We start from the raw sequence: 13,891 nt of genomic DNA on the forward strand, positions 1-13,891 counted from the left end.
AATATTCATTGCCATAGCAATAAGTGGATGACAATTTTCAGAAACACCCCACTAGCAAAGAAGGTCACAGAGAACTGGCCAGCTATCACCCATGTGCCTTTAAAAATACACTTCTCCAAGTTAAATTAATATAATGAAGCACATAGCAACCATGTGTGTAGCTTTTCAGTTTTGAATGTATCTTGTCAGCGTGACTTTATTTTGCTTTTATCACAGCTGCTCATGAGACAGGAAACGAGGAGGAGAAAATTATATCAAAGGTGGGCAGTTGAAACCTACCCAGACATGAAGTTTGAGAGAGGAAAATGAAGAGGAGGTTGCTTGCCTCAGAGAAAGAAGGAAGGACCCAAATATAAAGGCAGCTGTGGATAAAAGGGGAAGAATGGGGCAGGATGATGATAAGTGTGCACGCCTTTGAAAGCAAAGCTGAGATGACGCAATGAAAAGCCAAAACAGTAGCAGTGCAGACGACAATTATAAATTAGATGGCGGGTTGGGGGGGAAGTATTTCTACAGAAGTGGTTTTGTTCCTCATCTTGACAATCTGTACAGTCTGCTCTGATGCCAAATTTGCACTTATACTTCATGCATGAGAAGGTCTCAGACACTTCAAGTACACTGTAACCAGAACCATATTTTAAATGAAAGGCAGCTCCTAACAGCAGAAAGGAAGCAGCTTCTCCGGCAGTAACTAACAACAGGAGTGCTGTTATACCCCTTCACGCAGAATGCAGCTGATGATAAACTGCTTGTGGATGTGGCTTAACCGTCACCTCGCACATTCCTCCAAGACTGTTGGCCTAAAAAAAAAAAAAATCAATGTATTTTATTGGTATCTGTAAGGAGCATTATTAAAAGGTAGTCATAGAGCTTTTCCCCTTACCTGGATTGTTAGTACCACTTAAAGTAAAAAGAAAAAAGAAGAAAAGTTCATACTGGATGTCCCTTTCGCTCAAGTCCAAGCTGTGATCTGAAGTAGGCAATTTGACTCCACACTGAAAATGTCAGGAAGCCCTTATAGTCTGAATAGTATCACCCAGACACTTACCCAAGGTAGAGGGAGAAGTAACACATTTTACAAAATGAGATCTTTCTGACTTTTAACTCCCAGCTCCTGCTCTTGTTAGTGAAATTAAAAGTTCTTTCCTGATTATTTTTTTTTTTTTTTGGGGGGGGGGGGGGGGGGGGGGTGCTGATTCTGTGACTACTTTGAATGCTGGAGCAAAGCTCAGTATCTTTCACGTGAGTGCTACCAGCACTGAATCAGCAATAGTTGAACCAGGGAAACAGAACATATTTGCTGAATGTAGCTGCTTTTGTTCCCCTTTCCTTCAGGTTCACCACATAAAATGGTTTTTCTTTTTCATCTGATGTAATTTCTCTTATATGTGTGAAGGGAGTGCAAAGTGCAATCTAGTTTAGCAATCTGTAGTTACATTAATTATATATAATATAACAATTGATATATTTCATATATGATGAGCTATACATATCATAGCTTATTTGCCCAAACCAGCTATAAATTAAACCAGAAAAAAACAGTGCAATAGCCTGTCACCAAGAATATCTTCAGTGAGGATTCTTAAATTATGCCACAGTATTTCCTCTTGTGGATTTTCAATAACATTTAAAAAAAAAAAAATTTCTCTGTTTTTTCCAGAAATTCATGTTGGATTTCCATCGACATTAAGGTCCAAGCAAACCTATTCCTATTTCAGGCACAGAACTGTTTCTCAAGACACAAACTGTCATTTTGTTCTCAGTCAGGTTTCTCATGAGGCAGGTCTTTTATGAACCAGCCGTAACAGTCCTACTGGATATTACACTTTTTTCACTCCATCACTTCACCAAGGTGAAAAATATGCTTTTTATCAGATTCTTTTTTTTTTATTAGAGCAGAAAGTTCAAGTATAGATTGTCAACATTGGGATTGTTACTACTCACAATGTTGGGCATATCATGAAGGAACATACTTAGTTTGACTAGAAGCAAATCTGTAGTCATGTAGTGTGCTGGGACATGATGGTTATGTCTGATTGTTGACTAAAATTTACAGTGTTAGAGCAAAGCCATTCAAAAAGGCATGAATGTTTCACCATATTTATATACAGTGTTACATATATTATACACAAGTATTTTTGTTCTGAAAGTCTGTATCAAAATATCTACATTAAACACACATAGTAAGCAAGAAGGCAAATCCAGTTCTGAAGCTTTGTTGTACTAGAAATTATTTTGTATTGTTATCTCCCAGAACTTCAGTTAAATTTAGAAGTTTCCAAGTATAGGCTGATTAGCACTGCAGTTTGGATGCTGAACAAGACTATTAAGCCATTAAAGTGGGAAGTTAGTGTAGGACAAACTTAGAAGTTCACATGAATAAAGATTATGAGAGTCAATTTTATTTTCACTAATATTCCATAATGACTCTGTGCTGTGAAATGTTACAAAATTTACTGTCTTTGCAGGCAAAAATACTTCAAAATAGATTCCAAAATATTAAACTTCTACAAATAGGAAGAGTTAAATACCTTTTCTGTGAAATTTGAGTGGTCTTAACACTTATTTCATGTTCGGTCTCTTCTATTTCTCATGGCAATCTCTGCCCTTTGTCTTTTCTTTTTTTTTTAAATGTATTCTTTGTATTTTTTATGTGGATTTTTTTTTTACTTACCTTCCATTTTACAGCCATCTGTATTTGTCTTACCACTTAGCCAATGCATTATTACTTTTCCTCATACTAATGCAGTAAGAGTGAAGTAAAATCTCACACCAACACTGCATTTTTAGTGGAAATTGATAAGAATTCTATAACTATCTCAGTGTGGTCTACCACCACCTGCTGCTTTACTGCTGCTAGTCATTGCATCCTGTTTGTGACAAGGGCTCAGACACCTGTTTCTGAACAGTGCCTTCAACTACATTTTTGTATTAGATGGAGTAAAACAATATCAAATGAAAGATCCTCAGGAATAAAGAAGTGTATTCCAGAGAGGATGAGAGAGAAAGAATGCAGATGTGTCTATGATTCTGCAAGATAGTCCATTTTTCCTCATAAACAACTGTTTCTTTATATGTTTTAATCAGACACATGTATTCTATTTTTAATGATCGGTTAAAAAAAAGGAAAAAAAAAACCAAAACAAATCCATCCAGAGTGTGGCCTCACCTATCAGCAAGCTTGAGTTGCTGCTTGCAGCAAAACTGACTATGGAAGTGTGTGCTGCACTGAAACTCCAGGTTAACAATTAGATGTGTTTTAAATGTACAGGTGTAATTCTCCAACCTCGCTGCTTGGAGTTTGTACCTAAGTGCATGTTTAGGCTGTTTAAATGGTAAGCATGCTGAAAAAACTACAATTCTTTCTGCAGATATTCCATACCTTTGAAAATGTGTAGGTATACAGCCAGTGGTCAGTCCTGGTGACTACCTTCAGATGCCCAAATTTTCTGGTATTTGGGGTTCCATAAACTTTTTGGTCTTAATTGGATCCGTGCCTTTCAACATCCATGCTCTGGCATTCCCTCCCTACAACATCTACACAGCACCGAACCTTAGTCCTCTGACGGCCTCTTTTGCAAAAATTATTGCCACTCCTGCTATTTCCCCAGTAGCACTGACATTCTTCTGATATTTTTGTGAAGGCTTTCCTGTGAATTATATCACATTTTCCACAGCGATCTTCAATCCAAGATATGCTCAGAATGTTCTTTGGCCTTCTCTGTCCCTCTGTGCCCTCTGGGTACGTTCAGCAACATTTTGCAGCATCTGGGCCCACGGACAGAGTTTTCTCCCCGAGAGCCTTTGCTTTATCCTCTAACAGGTTGCTATGGGAACAGTGAAGCACATATGACAACTCCTTACAGCATCAACCAATTGTTTTTAGGTCTACTAACTTGAAAAACGTTTCAAAGGGTTGTTTGGGTTTTGGAGTGGGGCTTGGGGGGTTTTTTTTTTGGTCGAAAAATAAAAAACATATGTATCAAGTACCAGCCACGGTTCTTTAGAACAAAGTATGTAACCAGATGGTAACTTACATATACCTGTCAACATAACCCGTGTGAGAGACTTTAGCAAAGGAGAACTTAATAAAACATTTATCTGTCAGAAAGCACACTTTATTCGGACAGATTATGCTCTGGGTTTCTGTGCACAGATCTGACATGTCAGGAAGGATGCACTTCAAACAGAAAATTTGGCTTCATGGGAACTGACCAGCAGCAGCACTGTAAACAACCAGTTCAGTCACACCTTGGCACAGACTGGGCTCTAACGCTGTGTAAGGAAGGCAGGTCTTGTAGCCTCAAGAAAATTTATGTGCGTGCAAGATAAAGGGGTTTTCAGGCACCTCAGCTGGGTTTTTCTTGGGGGAAGGGAGCAGAGATATCTCATGTGGAACATACTCTGTAGCTAGATTAGATAATTTTCTTCTCAGTGAGGCTTTTGGCTGTGTCGATGTAACTGAATAGAGCTCGCACACTGAAAAACACACTTGTTTAATATGATACAATCTGTGCATGATATGGGGTATCATATATGGTATGTTGGTATCTCTAAAGGAAACCTTTTTATTTGTCTTGGTTTTCTATATTTTTAGTAGTATAAGAATATTTTTATATTCAAAAGACACACAGAAACTGTGAATTCTCTTACAGTGCATCCCACTCCAACCTACTCTGAGAACAGAAATGGTATTGAACATTGAGAACCTAAAGAGTTTCTGTTCCAATAAATAAATAAAGGGTATCAAAAAAGCCAAGAAAAATACAGTTAAAACCAGTTCCCCATATGGCAACAAACTAAGATTAGCTAGTTGAAGATGTTATCTGTAATACTATTACTGTGGGTACAGGTCACATCCTTGTAGTTAATTCGCATTAGTTTGGAGTTTTGTTGTTGTTGTTGGGACATAAAATTAGCCATTCAAATTTGCTCTGGGCTGAAACATGGCTTACAGGACACCATTTAGTGCCAATTGTATTTTTTTCCCTGTGTCTATAATGAGAGCTTCTTTTTCTCCTGGGTATTTTGTTGTGTGATTGCGGCATATGTAGGAGACAATTGTTTAATTTGCAGCTGAGGCTGAAAGAACCAACCATTCCAGAATTTTAAATTAGAGTGTAACAGTGAAATAGAAAACAAACGTGCCAGGATCGCATGCAACAACCCCTTGAAAAGTGATTCTACACAGCCAGAGTCATAACCGTTAATGCTAATGACAAAAAAATAAATATTTGATGTGTTTGCTCCATATAACTCTTCATTACAAGCATAGGTAAAGACATTTCTGTAAGTGAGCAAGAAATAGTCAGAGTAGGGACTAGGTGCTTTATCCCACCCTTGTAGGTAGAGGCAGTGACAAGATGAATATAGAAGCAGCAGCCCATATTTCAGCGTGGGTTAACATCAAGTGTGCAGCTGGATCCTCAGAAGATTTGTATTCTGTGCTGAAATCCCATCCATCTGGGTCTTCTTCGCATGGCTACCCAGGCTTGTCAGAGGAGAGCTGGTGATGGGATGGATAATCTGCCCACATCTGCAGTAATCATATGCAAACTGGATTCAACTAACAGCCCAGGCTTCAATACAACTGTGACTGGAAGGTCCCCAATTACAGAGGCCAGCCAGCAGTGCCCAGAGGAGGTGAAGTGCCTGGCAGAACGGCAGGACGAAGGCAATGTCCTACAGGACCTCACTGCCATGCCCCATGGGAACCCAGTAGGCAAGGCTACTGTAGGATTGGGGCTTGCTTATGGGAAGCCAAAAGAAGATGAGGTAAAATCCCTTTCTGCAGAAGGCAAATATTTTTAAGATTATATTTTCTGTGGACAGTTGTGAAGATTAATAGTGAATGATGATAGTACAATGACAGAAAAGCAGATGGAGCTGTTTGTTATTGCTTTCTAAGGCCTGAAATGGGGCCTTCCTTCTGGATTTTTGACTGTGCTGGTTTTGGCTGGGATAGAGTTAATTTTCTTCCTAGTAGCTGGTATGGGGCTGTGTTTTGGATTTGTGCTGAGAACAGTGCTGATAACACAGGGATGTGTTCGCTGTTGCCGAGCAGTGCTTACCCAGAGCCAAGGGCTGTTCTGCTTCTCAGCCCACCCCACCAGCGAGGAGCCTGGGGGGGGCACTAGGAGTTGGGAGGGGACACAGCCGGGACAGCTGACCCCAGCTGACCATATATATGATATTCCATGCCATATGATGCAATGCTCAGCGTATAAAGCTGGGGGAAGAAAAAGGAAAGGGGGGACACGTTCAGAGTGATGGCATTTGTCTTCCCAAGTCACCGTTAGGCGTGACGGAGCCCTGCTGTCCTGGAGATGGCTGAACACCCGCCTGCCCGTGGGAAGTGGGGAAGGAATTCCTCGTTTTGTTTTGCTTGTGCGCGCGGCTTTTGCTTTACGTATTAAACTGTCTTTATCTCAGTCCATGAGTTTTCTCACTTGTACTTTCCAATTCTCTCCCCCATCCCACTGTGAGGGGAGAGAGCAAGCAGCTCTGTGGTGCCTAGTTGCTGGCTGGGGTTAAACCATGACAGTGACCAATACTATTCTTCCTCAGCCTTTTATTCACAAAATTGGAAATGGTCTGTATATGGGATTATTTTGTGCATGGGAAAACTGGAATATCTTGGGCATGTCAGCTAGTAACCAGGAAAATGTATCACCTTCACTATGTGTCTGTGTTTCCACATGTCACCACACCATGAATTAAAGCCTTTCGGCTTTGTTTTAATTGGATTTGAAGCTTGCTATATTGCAAAACATGAGAAACAGAGAAACAGGCACACTGTAAACTAGAGCTGAACCTAACATGCAAACATTTTGAAATATTGATACACCTAAAAGCTTCAGGAGCCCACCCCAAACAGTGGAGACCACAAACCTTTCCACAGTCAGGTGCTCTCATAAATCTTAGAGAAATGGCTTAATTTTCACAACATGTTTTCAGGGGTGCTTTGCTCCATGTTAAATTTGTGTTACTGACAAGCCTCTCAATCAAGTTCTCTTCCCATCCTTTGAAATCATTATTTTTCAATCCTGATACATAATTTAATCCTAAGTTTGGGCAAGAAAGAGTCAGCGTTGCCATCTGAGTGTACACTAGACTAGGTTTTTTTTCTCAGTGACAGTTCATTAAGAATCCTTGGTATTCCCTATGCCAACCTTTCCTCTTGGCCGTTATTGTTACTTATTTGGTTTTCCTTATTAGTCTCCCTCAGCTTAACACTTGTAAGGCAAGATTAATATCAGAGGTAAGCAGAGGTCCATATTATACAAAATAATGTGTAATACCTAATTTTCCACAAAAATTAGAAAAACTTTCTCTACCAGCAGATTGTTCCACATTTACCTACCACTGACTCTTTTTAACGTTTTTCTCCAAAGCATCTGTTACTGGCCTCAGGATATTGTACTAGACAGTCCATTATTCTGATTTGATATGGCAATTTCTGTGTCCCTAATTGTGCAGACAACAGCACCCCTGAGCTGAAGAGAGACTATAGTTTTGTGAATTCCTCCCTGGGTGTAGACCTGGCAGGGTGGCCACAAACATGGTCTCCAACTTGGGGCGAATGCTGGGAAAAGGCTGGAGTACAGCCCAGTCCTGCTGTTTTCCAGTTATTCTTCATGAGGGAAATGTTCAGAAGGGGGATATTGCAAATGAACGTAACTTAGAACAGACTAAGGTTCCCCTGGTTCCTCCGATAACAGCCAGGGCTGGAGCTATGATGCAGGAGGCACACAGCTAACAGAAGATCAGTTTTGCCCCTTCCCTAGTCTGATGACGAACGAAGTTCAGAGGCAAGGAGGCTATAGCACAAAGTGCTGAAAAACCATCAGACGTAGTTCTTCAGGTGCCTACTTCCAGATTGCTTTCTATGCAATTGCCGTGTCATTTCCCACGTGTACCGACTGCTCCATGCAATCAACGCTGAGTTGAATTAAAAGCCTTTTTCTGAAACTGTAAGTTATGTTCCTGCCAGTCTCAGTCTTTAGGAAATACTCTAGGTTAAATCAGGATATTTATCAGAGTGCTGATATCTGAAACTGCAGAGGTAAATCCAACCAGTTCTGCTTCTGTTACAAAATCATCTGCTCATTTCTAGTAATTCTAGCCCATCTGGAGGTTTCTTTTTCTCCTGTAAATGTCTGTGAGGAAGTTCAAAGTCCTGTTGAGTCAAGAGCAAAGAAACAAGTAAGTTAAGCCAGCCGTAACTACTGTGGTAACTTATTTCCCCAGCTCTTAATAAATACATAATTATGCTATGCTTTATTTTATGGAGAAATTGTACACAGCAAAGTGGCAAAAGCCCAGGCTCATTAAACATGACTCTTCTCCAGAGTTAGCCTTATAGCTTTCTCTCTGGAGAAAGGCTTATGCCATCTACATTTAATAATATATTGCAATTAAATAGAGAGCCTGGTAAATCAGCTTTCAGCAAGCTTTTTCTTTAATAATTTTGTTAATGGCAGCTTTCACACTACTAACACAAAGAAATGCTTGAAAAAATATTATGAATTCTTCAACAAAGCTCCTTAGAAGAAATAATTTGATGAATGGATTTGCTTCTGTTCATAGGCTTTACAAATTGGGAGGGATACTGGACACCACTCAGTATAAAGGCTTGTACAAAAAAGAGAGACCATGACAAAGGAGGCCCTAACAGTGGTGCAATATAATTTTATGTCATCTACTGTTTGTTTTACCATCTATAATCAATACATGGAATTCACACAGGTTTTTGTGAAAAACTGAAATCATTCAACTACATGCCAATCAACAGATTCATCTGCATAGATAGGGTGACAGGACAGCAACATACATTTTCTCGCACAGTTAAAGAGCTGTTTCAAAGGTAAGCAACATATTCACAATGACAGGATGATGGAGACATCAGTAAGTGGTTTGTAAGCCTGAGGATAATTTTTGAAATTACTTGGGAAAAAAAAGAAAGGATGCCAAGGGACAGGATCTGGCAATGCTGTGGTCTTGTGGAGCGACTGGGCAGCTGACAGAGGCAGGACTGGAGTGGGGCTCAGTGTTCACCTGGCTGCTTCTATGTGTGCCGCTGTGGCGATGCCACCCTCCTGTGGCTGTGTCCCTCTTGGGTGTCTTAGGAGCTTCTCAGAGCCTTTCCTTTGGGGGGAAAAAAATCCAAACAACCAAGGGAGAAAAAACAAAAAAGCAGTACTTTTTCTCAGGATCCTTGAACCAGTCTTGTCAGATTGCTTACTCATCCCAGTACCCACTGGGAAAGCCGTCCCTTGTCTCAGACTCAATACCTGTTTGATGCTTGTCCAGATTTCTCTATGCCTTCAAATTTTCTTTTCATGAAATCGCTTCTGCAGATTGTAATAGATTGTCTTTAGCAAGTGTATATAAATTACATAGGTTTGGTGTGTGCTGTGCCTTGCTGTGGGACCGACGTCTACTCTTTAGTCTCAAAATCTCTCTTCGAGCTGTTTTAGTTTTGACATAGGTTGGGTTCTGACCACCTTATTAGCTAAATAACGGGTCAGAAATTATTTTGGCAGGTGCCAATTTGCTGATAATGTTACCACCACGAAGACTTAAGCATTTCCAAGACTAAGCAGTGTGCCTGTGTATCTTTTAAAGGATATGGCAGTGTTTGACTTGTTCACTGAGATATGTGGGAGCTGTAGTAAAGAGCCTGAACTCATCTTCCAGGTTTATGCTAAGTACACAAATCTCTAGTCTTCTGAGGATTTTCATTACAGAATCACAGAATCATTTTAATTTTAATAGCTAGCAGACATTTCAACAGGATAAGATAGTGCTTTTGAATTGATTTGAGGCAGTGGAGGACTGAAAGGAAGCACTGTACTTTTCTGCATGTACCAGAGTCTAGAGATCTGCGTTTTTTGGAAGCCACAGAACAGGGATTTGTACAAATGAAAAAATCAGAAGTGTTGATATGGGAAAAGATTTTATCACAGTGAAATCTAGACAGTGATAGGCACAATAATATGGAGACTGACAGGTAAGCTCACAAGAGAGGAAATGTGGGAAGTGAAAGAAAACTATAAACTCCGAATGAAGTATAAGAAGAAAGTAAAATGCTATTATTCATAGAAATTATTGACATTGCATAAAGGATAGCAGCAGCTTGAATGATGTATATGCAGGTATTGCATCTGATCTGTGAAAACTGGATACAATTCTTAGAATTTCAGGTGCTATATTTTTTATATACTCATAATCTGCACTGATAATGTCTTAGGGCTAAATGGAAACATTCAGAAACTTAGAAAGTGGAAGAGGAAAATGTTTTTGTTGGATGTTACTAGTTGGAGTCAACTGAATAGAGACCACTATTTACCCAAAGTTAAAAAATTTTAGTTGTCCAAATAAATAGACATGTATTCCCTTGCTACTCATTAAAAAAAAAAAAAAAAGAAAAGAAAAAAAAAAGAGAGAGATAATTTAATCAGAGAAAGTCTGTATCCCTTCATGTTAATTTGAAATTGTTTTTCCTGGCAAAATTCCTCACATAGTGAGATTTCTCTCCAGCAAGAATAAACCGATGTCTTTAAAGTCAGTATTACTAAAACCCCTAGTGCCTCTTATGCTGTTCATTGCTTACTCATTTAATGGTTATCAAACTCCTGCTAAAAAAATGAATTATTTTCATTTTTAAGATGATGTATTGTAGTGTTCTGGACACATGCATCTGAAAGTCTTGATGCTCAAATTACTTCTTGGACAAAATGACATACAGCTGGGAAGCAGGATAAACTTTGGGATTCAAATCACGTATTCTGGCAAGAGACAACCTACCTGAGATCAGTAGGGCACCATGTAGCATCACCAGGCTATACTCCCACTACCGGATTGCTCCCTGCTTTTTAACCTTGTTTCATAGAAAATTGATAACATCTTCTCAGAAAGCTCTTTCATGGAAAAAACAGAATTCATCATTACTATATTTTTTCTTTGTATATGAGACAAAGTTTGCCATTCCTGTACTTTGTAACTATGTAACTCAAGGTACCTCTGTCTATCATCTTTTCCCCAACTTGATTTATTATTCTCTTTTGTTTACAGAAAGTCCACAACTGCAAATATCTGTAGTATGTTTGAACTGCGAAGGATGATTAAAAACATTGATGATTGTCACACCAACTGAGATATAGCTCATGGTACTTCAGCATCTATGGAAAGAAAGCAAGAACTAGGTGTGCTTCTTCGGAATGCAGGGGAACCTTTGCAGCTTGCCAGCTAGTTTACTCACTGTAGGATAAGTTGTTGACATTCCCTAAATCTAGCCTAACTTCATGGTACCCTGGTATATCGGGAGGGCTTTCAACAGGTGCCAAAATATTCTCAGAATGTTGCTGCTTGTTACTCCCTCTGTGAGGGGATTTATCAAATTGGTTGTATTAGGTTATTTCATATAGTCAAGAGCAAAATACGTGCAGTGTCATGACATAAAATTGCATAATTGTCAAGTCATTATGTCCATCTTGTACAACCCATGATAAATAGAAAATGAGCTGATAAGGTTTCAACAGGAGCAGTAAATTGTATAATCTTTTGTTGAAAATTATTTTTTACTCATTATATTCCAAGGTTGTTATCTCATTCTGCAACTAATCCTTATTTTATATATCTGTCAAAGCCAACAGTTAGAACCTTTAAATGTCGAATGTATTCTGTCTACTGTGAAATAGATTTTGTCTTGAAAGTAAAGGATAATGATAATATGCATAAAAAGCATGATCAATAACCTTTTTTAGGAGTATTCCTTAATTATGGGCTTTTCAAAGAAATGTGTGAGCTCAGGCAATTCACCAGAACTTTTTTGCTAGACACTGTGCATGATGTCATTGTGAATGACATTCGATTGGGCTACAGAGACATATATAATGGGATACATATATTCTGTTAAGTATTCAAGTGAATATTCAAACAGAAGTTAAGAATTTATTTCTTTTGGGCTGCTAGATGAACACTAGCCACCTTTTTGACAGTATATTCTTATTTATTAAATAGCACTCTATATCTCTGTGGAACTATGAGAGACTTTCTGTCAAAGTCAAAAAAACTTTGAATTAATTTGGAGCGGTAATACAAAACACCATAAGGATTAGATACTGACTGGGACAATAAGAGAATATTAATCCAACTGGGGACACCTGCTGTGGTATTCACCATGTTAAGTTCAGAAACTAGAACACATACTTCTTCATTTGAATTAGGTGTGCTGGCCTCCCTTCATACCCAGAGGAGGAAAAATGGGCTGTTCTACAGCATTCAGCTGATTAATTCTAAACATTAACCTTAAGATTAGATAAATTATGTCCTAATGTTCCTTCTTCTGTCCTCTCCTATAGAAGGAGCATAAAGTAGGTATTTTAGAAGTAGGTGATCATACCTCTAGATAATGACAGCTGGTCAGATAAATAAAACCCCTTTTTGCCTGATTGTGAACAATACCTGCCACTGAAAACTATCAAGATAGATCAATTTTTATGAAAAAAAAAAAAAAGTAAAAAAAAAAAAAAGATTCTGCTGGGACAGGGGAAAATATGTCTATGATTATGTAAAATGTTATTAGAGCAGTACCATTATAGAATGTTAGCTTTAATTATTTGTAAATGTTTACAAATGTAAAATGAATGTAAATCAGATTTTCTGTCCTTTCCTTTCTACTAACTGATTAAACAGGTCAGATAAACTGAATATCATCACTGGAAAGGAAAGGCAAACGGTCATCCTTTCGTATAAGAGATTTGATGAGCAGAAACAATTGCAATATGTCTGTATTAGTCCATTGATATATTTTACTTCAAGATTGTTATGCACATAAAATCTTTCTTGCTCATTGCAGGTGATTTATTATTAAAACACAATTTTTTTTGCATAGCAGCTGATAAAGTGAATGCAATCAAATCTTCTATGCATAAATAACACAACCTCCTTTTTCTTGAAAGACTTCAAAAGAAATTGCTCAATAGTCTTTTCACTGCAAAACTATTTTTCTACTGTGATCCGCTTCATGGGCTAAGTGGTGCTCATGGTGTAGAATAGATCCTCATGAAACAAATTGTCTCATTAGTGGTTTTTCTTGAAGAAGTGTCCATATCTGTCTATTTACCTGTCTCTCTCTCTCTCACTTATTCAAGAAATGAGCTCCATTCTTAGAAAAGTATCTTGGGCATCAAGGGTGGACTTGGACAAAACTGGGGCTTTCAGCTTCATTTCAAGAAAATGTAAATGTCTATGTGTGTACGTGTCTGTAGTCTGTACTCTTTCCGTCTGTTTCGTCTTTATGTTCAGATCCCAAGAAAGTCAAAGTGCTACTTCCCTTGAATAATAAAACCATTACTTGAGTTAGAAGAGTTACAAGAGAAACACTTAAAACTAGTTAACTCTATGCATTTTGCATTATTTTCTGTGGTTAAAAAAAACTTATCTTAGATTAGAAAAAACAGTAATATGCATATCAACCTAAATATTTAAATGTTTTCCCATGCACATATAAATGCACTGTGGGTATACAATATGAGATCATTAACACTGGAGGGTGACTTTCAATGCTATTTGTTCCTAAACTAGCAGGTACTCTCTACACTACTACAACGGGAAACCAGAATGAGGAAATTCTGTCTAGAATTGCACATGCAACGCCATCAGTCTCTCTTGAGGACCAGATTCAGTACAACTAAAATCCTGTCATTATTTTCCTGCACAGTGATATTAAATTCCCCACAGAAGGCATCACTGCTGCTGGTTATAACAAGCATATAGCAAGCACCATGGTGGGAACATTTTTCAGGGACAAGTTCCTACCTCTGCGCAGTCAGGTGTAACTGCGTCCTGGAGTTCTAAAATTAAAAAGAGAGTATATGGGCTACTT

The 13,891-nt window shown here is 38.5% G+C and overlaps 1 long non-coding RNA gene across 1 annotated transcript; it reads right to left on the reverse strand.

Annotated features, from left to right (window-relative positions):
* Window positions 1-464: 464 nt before the first annotated feature.
* On the reverse strand, window positions 465-8,175 carry LOC115340657. Its single transcript, XR_003923122.1, has 2 exons — window positions 6,892-8,175; window positions 465-800 (listed from the first exon to the last, which is right to left on the reverse strand). It is a non-coding gene; the product is annotated as an uncharacterized LOC115340657 (long non-coding RNA).
* Between the last annotated feature and the right edge of the window lie 5,716 nt (window positions 8,176-13,891).

This window comes from Aquila chrysaetos, chromosome 4, assembly GCF_900496995.4.
Source record: "Aquila chrysaetos chrysaetos chromosome 4, bAquChr1.4, whole genome shotgun sequence".
NCBI lineage: Eukaryota > Metazoa > Chordata > Aves > Accipitriformes > Accipitridae > Aquila > Aquila chrysaetos.